Source organism: Bos mutus, chromosome 25 (genome assembly GCF_027580195.1).
Source record: "Bos mutus isolate GX-2022 chromosome 25, NWIPB_WYAK_1.1, whole genome shotgun sequence".
Classification (NCBI taxonomy): domain Eukaryota; kingdom Metazoa; phylum Chordata; class Mammalia; order Artiodactyla; family Bovidae; genus Bos; species Bos mutus.
Window position 1 is genome coordinate 6,011,958 of NC_091641.1, and position 9,557 is coordinate 6,021,514.

A 9,557-nucleotide genomic window follows, 5' to 3' on the forward strand; every position below is an offset into this window, starting at 1 on the left:
TGTTCCCAGTCTCAGAAAGCGCCCACCTGCCTGGTAGCTGCAGGCATGTGCTGGTGACTGGCTGTTTAGCGTCAGGCCCTTTGCATCTGTGCATTTATCACACATGCTCCCATGTCTACATGTCCATTCTTGAACGCCCGAAGCTCACTGGAAGCCATGGCAGGTGAGCCTCTCCTCCTCGGGGACTGAGATGGGGAGTCACAGCAGGAGTCTTGAGTTCTGTTGTCATACAGTGTCTGTTCCTGGGTCACTGTCACGAGCTGCAAGGAGCGTCGCGCAGCCAGCTGCAGCCAGTCCATCCGCTTGTGGCCTCTTCAGAGGCCCTTCAAAGGCTGGAGAGAAGCACATAAAGCTCTGTCTTCGGGCAGGCTGTCTCTCCGGTCTCATCCCTGATGAATTTCCAGACCAGAGGCGGGCACTCCTCCGTCAGCTCTGAGAGAGAAGCTTTGACAGCAGACCAGCATGTGAATGTCTTTTCTCTGAATGCAACAAGGACAGCTTTCTTGTGGGGACTTTCTTAAGAGGCTTCTGCTTCCATTTCTGTAAAGTCAGAAATCTTGTTACTGCACGTTCTGAGGAAAGTGAAAGGTGACCCAACCTTCCTTGTGAAAAGCCCAGTATCAGGTAAGCAGGGCTCACCTTTATTTGCAGGGTTGTGTACACGGGCTCAGAGGACATTTAGCAGCTAAGGTCTGTTTGTTTCCTTGGTAAGATCACTGACTGATGGAGTTTGCCAGAATCCACCTTTGCACTAGCAACAAACACACAGACGGAAAGCACAGTTGGGTTTGTCTGTGGACCAGATCTCAACGGTCTCGTTAAACTCTTCCCAGACATCAAGAGGACGATCTGGGGCTTCCCTGGTGGTCCAGTGGTTAAGAATCTGCCTTCCGATGCAGGGGATGCCGGGGATGCCGGTTTGACCCCTGGTCAGGGAACTAGGACCCCATGTGCCACGGGGCAGCTAGAGAGATGCCCGAGCACCACAATGGAGAGCCTGCCCAGCACTCCTAAGACCCGATGCAGACAGAAAGGAGTAAATAAAAATTCAGAATTAGAAAATAAAAAGTAATTAAAATAGGGCTTCCCTGGTGACCTAGTGGTTAAGAACTTGCCTTACAATGCAAGGGACACTGGTTCGATCCCTGGCCTGGAAAGATCCACATGCCACGGAGCAATTAAGCCCGTGTAGCCCAGGGATGGAGCCCATGTGGCTAGAGCCCGTCTCCACCACAAGAGAAGCCTCTGCAATGAGAAATTCACGCACTACAACAGCTCCACTTGACAGAACCAGAGAGCCTGTGCAGCAATGCAGACCTACCACAGCCAAAAATAATAAATCTTAAAAAAAGATTTGAAACTCCTTACTTCCAATCAAAGTAGCTAAGAGCTGAAAGAACAGTCTTTTTGGTCCCAAATTGTGCGGGTCTTAGGCAGCCCGTGGAAAGTCTCCTTGGGGTGAGAGGTGAATGGTCAGCTCTCCTCTGTCAGGGCAGGAGGCACATTTCTTAGCATAGTCTTACTTCTAATCTCAGAATGTGGAAATGTCACTTTACTCAGCTCCATAGGGCATGAAGGGACGTGTCCCCGATCTCACACAGCGGCCCCAGACTGTCTGTGGTCTTGGGGAGACAATGAAGTTGTGGCTGGTTTACAAGAACTTTCCTGTCACACCCGGGACTTGAGGTCAGTCCCCACCTGTGCCTTCCGCCCTGTCCATCTGAAAATCCAGATCAGATCCATGTGACCCTCCCCTTCAGACACTGTACAAGCAGCCACACTCACAACCACAGTTTAGAAAACGTGTTTAAAAAATTTTACAAGCCCATAGGCCACGTTAACCCCATCACCCAGAGAGAGCTCTCACAAACGCTCTCCTGTCTATCCTGTTGTGCTCTGTGCACATGCGTGTGTTTTTATTAACATAAAGCGCGTGCCCTGTATATGCCCTTCGGCGGTCTGCTCCTGCACCTCACACGCATGCCCCTGGACATTCGTCTCTGCCCACAGAGGTCTCAGTGCAGAGAAGAACTGAGCACAGGCAGCTTCTCTTCTCACCAAAGGCTTCATCGAAAGGGTTAGCGGAGAAGCACAGAAAGGCGGTGGGTGGGGACGGGAGATGAGAGCATTCAACAAATTTGGGGAAGTGTGGGCACAGGGAGCAGCATCCCAGAATAGGAGCACTGCGCAAAGGCGGGGGCTCGTCTGTTCTGGTCTCAGAGGCTCAGGGCAGGTGGGGCTGGCACTGGGGATTACCCGAGGTCCAGGGATGAACAACTGTTCCCTCACAAACCCAGGCCACAGAACAGCTGGCAACTGGCCTGGCGCCCCAGTCCCAAGGCCAGGCTTCTCTTAGAGAAACCAAGCAGACTGCTTTTAGAGGGGGTGGGGCTCCTCCTGATAACACTGACCCTCAGACAGGACACTCCCTCAACCTTTCCATTTAGGGGAGAGGCCTGTCAAGGAAACTAAGTTACCTGGAGTAACTAAGTAAGTTCTGACCCCACTGAGTGATGAGAAAGATTCAGAGGCAATGGAACTCTTCGTGCATTTCTGGTGGGACCGTCAAGTGGTACAACTACTTTGGGAGAGAGATCAGCAGTTTATTATAGAGTTAAACATACACTTAACAGGCCATCCAGTGATTCCGCCCTTCGGTATTTACTCAGGCAATATACAGATGTATGTTCACACAGAGACTTGTAAATGAATGTCTTTAGCCATTATTCCAGAGAAGGCAATGGCAACCTACTCTAGTCCTCATGCCTGGAAAATCCCATGGACGGAGGAGCCTGGTAGGCTGCAGTTCATGAGGTCGCTAAGAGTCGGACATGACTGAGCGACTTCACTTTCACTTTTCACTTCCATGCATTGGAGAAGGAAATGGCAACCCACTCCAGTGTTCTAGCCTGGAGAATCCCAGGGACGGTGGAGACTGGTGGGCTGCCATCTATGGGGTCACGACAGAGTCGGACACGACTGAAGCGACTTAGCAGCAGCAGCAGTCATTATTCAAAACTGAACTGGATAAACCCAAATGTCCCTCAGCTGATGAACAGATAAAAAACTATGATACAATGGGATATGACTCAGCAAGAAAAATGGAATGAACAACTGATATACGCAAAAACATGGGTAAGTCTCAAAAACACACGCTGAGCATGACAATAAATGATACTGTAATCTGTAATGAGAGAAACCTGATCAGGGACTGCCCAGGACCTGTGTGTGGAGTGGGGTTTGACTGGGAAGGGGACCAATAAAACTGTGGGGAAATGTTCTATACATTGACTGTGATGTGATTACACAGTTGTATATATTTGTCAAAACTCATCAAAATATACACTTAAAAATGGGACCATTTCATTGTATATAAATTAAACCTCAGTAAAGTTCATTTATGGAAAAAGAGACTTAAAAGGTAAATGGTAAAAAATAAAAAGATCAATAAGATACTTAGAAAATAAAGTAAAAAAATTGTCTTAGGACACAGAAGAAATGACCCAAAAAGAAGAGAAAGAGGAGAAAAAAATAGGTAAGAAATGATGGAATCGTGGGGGATGTGTCCAGGATGTTTAACTTCACATACACAGAAGTTCCAGAAGGAGAGAATAGAGAAAACGGAAAGAAAGCTCTTAAATACAAACAAAAAACTAGAAAATGGAAGGTCCCCTTGAGCACAGAAAAGGGTGAATGAATAAAAAGATCCCCATTTAGACCTGTTCTTGTGAAATGTCTGAGTATTAGGGATAGAGGTTTCAGAAGCATCTGAAGATAAAACTCGTGACTCCGCCAAAGGAATGACTATCAAACTGTCAACTGTGAGATAATGACAGGGCTGGGCCCTCAAAATGCTGAGGAAAAATCTGGGATCTAGAAACTGATGCCAAGTTATGAGTGCAAATTAAAAGCCTTTTTAGATACAGAAAGACATCCCCTTCTGAGGACATGCTTAAAATGTACTTCAGCATATGAAGCTGGAACCAAGTACAAGGGAAAGCAAGGGACTGGTGGGCCATGCGTGATGTCTGCAGAGACAGCCAGGCAGCAGGTCTGGACAGAGACTGGGGCTCGGAGACAGACAACTCCAGGGGAAAAGACAGGCTTTGGGAGCTTCTACAATCTACAAGCAAAGCATGAAAAAGCATTTTCAACCCATTCAAACTGTAAAGACCAATCCTGACAATACTCAAGCAAAAGTTTGGGTGATGGAAGGTGATGGAGGTGGGAGAGGCAGAGGAAAGGACAGGACCCGTCTTCCGTTGGGGGGAAAGAATACCCTGCCATCCAAAGCTCTTGGGACAAAATACAGAGGTTTAAGGATTGTGTATTAATGCCACACAGGTACTCAAGGAAAACGTACAAGAATAACAGAATTATAATAAAAAGGTCGTGGGAGGAGACATGAAGGGTAGGGGAGAGTATGTTCTCCACCCTCACCTGCTGCGGTCCTGATGGTCTGACTCACGCTGTGTGTCTGACCTCGCCTCTCACCATCCTCCTCTCACTCATCTGTAAGCTCCTGTCCTGCCTCCCTGCTGTTCCTCCAAGTTGCCAAGTTTGTCCCTGCTCACGGCATTCGTACCTGCCAAGCCAGTAGAGACAGGCTGGGCAGCAGAGATTCCACAGAAGCCCATCCACCCCAGCCACTCTGAGACGCCAGGGTCAGCCCCAGTTCTGAAGGCCCCTTGCTCACCTGGCCCACGAGAGCAGTGAGTTCATCTTCACTGCCTGTGTTTTGTATGGTCTGGGGTTCCCATGTACTCTGTCTCATTTCTCAACGTCAACAGTGTTCTATCTTATGCCGACATCACTTGTTTAAGGTATTTTGGTCAAGTTTCTCCACCATGAAGTTACTACTAATCCCTTTGTAATTAAAAAATATCTTGGGGGAGATATTTGAGTAATAAGCTGTCTCAAAACTTTTGGCTGTTAATCTGAGGAATCATCGGTAGCTCTTGTTTGGGACAAGTATTACCGTGGTGTTTGCCTAATGTCGATTTTCTATTTCTCTCATTCCTACTACATCTATCGGAACATTTTTGTCTCCTTCCTCCCTCATTCTTTTTTCTTTTTGGCTGCACCACATGGCTTGTGGGATCTTAGTTCCCCAACCAGGGATTGAACCCAGGCCCTCTGTAGTGAGAGTGCGGAGTTCTAGCCACTGGCCCACCAGAGAATTCTTTTTTTTTAATGTCACTAGGGACTCGTGGATATTTACATTATTCTGTAACTCACAACCCAACAGTTTTGTTATTAATTTTGCCAGTCACATAGTTCCAGCTTTGGCCAGTAGGAACTCCTTCAGGTTGCCTCCTGAGTCCCCATCCTTTTTGGAGCCATTCCTTACTTTCTGGCAATGCTTGGACTTTGCCTGACCTAGCCCTGGGATCAGTCACTTCTTCAAGAAGCCCAGGTATGTGTGTGGGTGGAGCCCTCTCTACCCCAGGCCCGAAGGAAGGAAGAGAAGGTGTGGTGAGAAGGGCGGGCACTCCTGCCTCGCCCACTTCTCCCGCCCTATTTTTCCCTTCAGGAAGGATGTTGCTAACAGGTGCGGCGGGCTCTTCACGGACTGCGCCCCGCTGGAGCCTTGTCAGGACCCCCACTTGTGTTTGGGTACAGAGTTTGTACTCAGAGGGGCATGGCTGGGTCTCAGAGCGTCACCAGAAGGGGATACTTGCCAACTGACAAAGGTATCTGTGAGCAGCACCCCCGCCCCTGTCCCCTCCCAAATCTCTGGGTGCTGGAGGACGGTGGGAGGGGAGCCCAGTCGGAGGACTGGGAGTACAGTCCCTGTCGGCTCGAAGACGTTCTTACTGAGTCAAAACCCTAGGACAAGAAGAATGAATTTTCCCCCAGGTCATTCTGGTAGTACTTGTTTCAGTTCTGACGTTTTATCGGGCATGAATTAAAACGTGCAGCTCAAACTGGCTTAAGCTAAACACGTTTCAGCGACTCAACCGAAAAGACGTGGCTGGACCCCAGGTGCAGTTTGACGAGGCTTCTGGCTCCATTTTTCCTCAGAAAGCAACAGCAACATCATCCCTCCCTAACTGGAAGACCAGCCACTCAACACTGTAGACGTCAGCGCAGTGCGCCGCTCATCTGCAGTGTCCGGGCGTGGCCGCACCCAGGCGGGAGGGGGAGCGGCCGGGGTCACGTGATCCAGATACGGCCAATCAGGGTTCCAGCTGCCGCCGGAGCGCAATGACGCAACGCCTCTGCGCCGCCGGCGCCCCCAATTGGCCGGGGCCGGGTCACGTGGCCGCGCCCTCGCCGCAAGCGCCGCGGGGAGGACCGCTGGCTGGGACCTGGGTGTCTGAGTCGCGGGGTCAGTGGGCCCTTCGGTGCGGCGGGGCCGGGCGCACATGTGGAGGTCACGCGAGTGCGGGCCGGGGGCGCGGCGGCTGGCCGCCGGCGCGGATGCAGCGCCCGTCAGCGGTCGCCGTGTTGGTCGCACTTTTCAGGCGGCGGCGACGGCGCGCACCTGCCTGACGCGGAGCCGCGAGCGGGGTTGGGGTGGCCGCGCACCCATCGTGAGGGCCGGGACCGCGGGTCCGAAACCCGTCAGCTCCCGCAGCTGCTCCGCAGCGAGCGTCACAGCGTCGCGTGCCCCGGGGCCGGAGGCCGGCCGTCGGGACCTCTGGGCTAAGGCGGAGCCGGCTGGAGAAACCTTGTCGCTGAGTTGTTGGGCGATACGGCTGTCCTGTAGGGATTTTATATGCCAAAGCGAAATTCCTAACTTTGGTTTCGTCATTAATTGTCATCAAGGATTTCAAGCCATGTGAAATGTTCACAGTTGTTTCTGAAAGGTTAATTCTACCTCTTTAATCACGGGAAGAGGTACAGGCCAAAGCACTTCCATGAGAGGCCATGAGAGGAGTTAGTTGCTAAAGGTGTCATCACACACGAAGACCAAGGTCACCAGGAGGGTCGTTTCCATTGGGTTTGCTCGCCACAGCCTTGGCAACTGGAGCCGGGCGAGCAGCGAGACCCATGTGTACGCGCTTGTGAAACCCCAGGTACGCAAGGCCTCAGACAATTGATCCGGAGGATGAAGATCCCAACTCAAACGCCTGTCACTGGGAGGCTGGAAAAGGGCCAGCGTTCTGCCCCAAACCCAGTCCCCCTACAGCAGTTTAAAAGGCCACTGTTGTCCCATTTTACGTTTGCCAGTCTCACTGCCTTTCTTCACTCTCAGTCTTAGCCAAAACTGTCAACTCAGTTTGTAAAGAATAGAAATATGAAGGAATTAATGTAAGCCTAGAGGGTAGAAGTGCCATCAGTTAGGCAGGAGGAGGGCACCTAGGCTTCTGGATGGGCTCTTCTGTCTGGCTGCCATTTGTTGTCAGCCAGCCAGGGCACTGGTTGCCTCTTCAAATTATACTAAGACACTGAGAAAACTCCTAAGAACAACAGGACAGGTGCTTTTGCATTTGGGTTCCAGACCTGTGTCCCAGCCAGCTCCTGAAGCCATCATTTGGTTATAGGAAGAGTCACAGAAAAGCAGCTTAGACCACTGCGGGTTCAGGGCCAAAGGAGCGGGGCTGAGAGGGTAATGCTTGAATGGAGGCTACAGCTCCCTTGCTGAGATACCAATTGTCATGTACTACAGCCCTGCCATTAACATTATAAATAACTCAAGTCTGGGAAACAAGAGGGGAAAAAGTGTATCCAAAGCCCATCACCCTGAGTACCACCCGGTAATTGCTCCTTTTGTCTGCATCACCCTTCTGGACATCACCGACGGTTTAAAGTTCTGGAAAAATCAGGAAGAAAGATTTATCTTTAGAGAGGATTTAATTTTCCAGGCTGGTTGTAAGGTAACTGGTAGTGGAGAGGCAAGCCTTTGGTAACACAGCACCATACTTCCTGTTCCTGCCTGGAGGCAGCCTCTGAGAGCACTTAGTCTTAAGCTTTTGACTTCCAAACTCAACCAATGATTGTTTCTAAAGTTTTGATACTTTCAGTTATGAAAAAGTTCACACAAGATACACACATGTACACACACCAGTAGCGCAGAGAGGAACAGGTACCTAAACATCGGTCACTGATTTGGTGGTTAAGAGAGGACTGTGGAAGGACTTTGCCGTTCTAGAAGTCCAGCAGAAGATGCACTCCTCACACCTGGCTGGCTGCCAACTAAGGTCTGAGTGTGCCACCCGCCTCGCAGTGCTTGGCGCCTTTTGACTGCTGCCTTCTGTTGTGTGGACATACCACAGTTTATCCATTCATAATGTCAATGGACATTGGATGATTTCCAGTTTGGGGCTGGAATAAAGCAGCTATGAACACTTGGGCACAAGTCTTTGCATTTTCATTTCTCAATGAGACAAGTTTTTGGTAAACGTTTTGCTTCATCCTGAACGTCCTTCCCCGGAATTCGGCTCTTTTTACACAGAATAAATGTGCTGACAAAAGCCAAGATAATCACCCACAGTCAATTTGAATTTCTGATTTGGCAGTTAAGTCTCAGCTGAGATATGCTTTTGACTAGTGAACACGTGCATAACAAAAGTAAATTCAAAGGTATCAAAAGGCACAGACCCAATTTCCACTCCAGTCCCTCAGCCCTACAGGTGTCCTCCTCAGATGACACCACCCTTACCAATTTCTTTTGTAACCTTCTAGAAATGTCTTCTGCACATAAAGCATATATAGGCAGCTCCTTCTCTCCTTTCACATATGGTGCATTCGTTTTTAAAAAAAATACTTATCTGGCTGGTCCGGATCTCAGCTGTGGCTCCATCTCTGCTATCTGTTGCAGCACGTGGGATCTCTTGGTTGCAGCATGTGGGATGTCGTTCCCTGACTGGAGGCTGAACGCAGGCTCTCTGCACTGGGAGTGCGGAGTCTCGCCCCTGGCCCACCAGGGAAGTCCCTACACACACTGCATTCTATACACAGTGGTGCTCCTTGCCTGTTACAATTCATTTCAGAAGTTAACCCCATACTGGCACATATTGGGCTGTCTCTGGCTGCTAAAAGTAAGTGTTTCATCTTCAGCCAACCAACTCACCCCTAGAAGGATGTCGTATTTTCATGTAGGTCATGGAGAAGAGATTTTAAAAGGAAGTAAAACTTGTTTTTGAACCACAGCATGGGTTGAGGCAAATAGAAAAATTACCTTTAAGAAAATAACCTTTTGACCTTCTTAAATTCAGGAAATGAAACCTTGGTTGAGCAAAAATTTCCTAGATACAGCATCACCAGCACATCCATAAAGGAACAAATCTAAAAATTAGACTTCTGGGAATTTCCTGGTGCTCTAGTAGTTAAGACGGCATTGTCACTGCAGAGGGCCCAGGTTCAATCCCTGGTTGGGGAACTAAAGGCCCCACAAGCCACGGGGTGTGTTAAAAAAGACTACTACCCCTTTATAGGCTAAGATTGTGTTGGGTGCCCTGATTCGCTGCACTGCTGCCTCTGCATGGTTCCCTGAATGATGCATGGAAGCAGAGGCGCAGCGCGGACACCGCCATGGCAGCCGGGCTGGACAGCAGTGGGGGGCGCCCAGCCCCGGCCGGCCTCGTGAGAGGCGAGGGGTCGAGCATGCG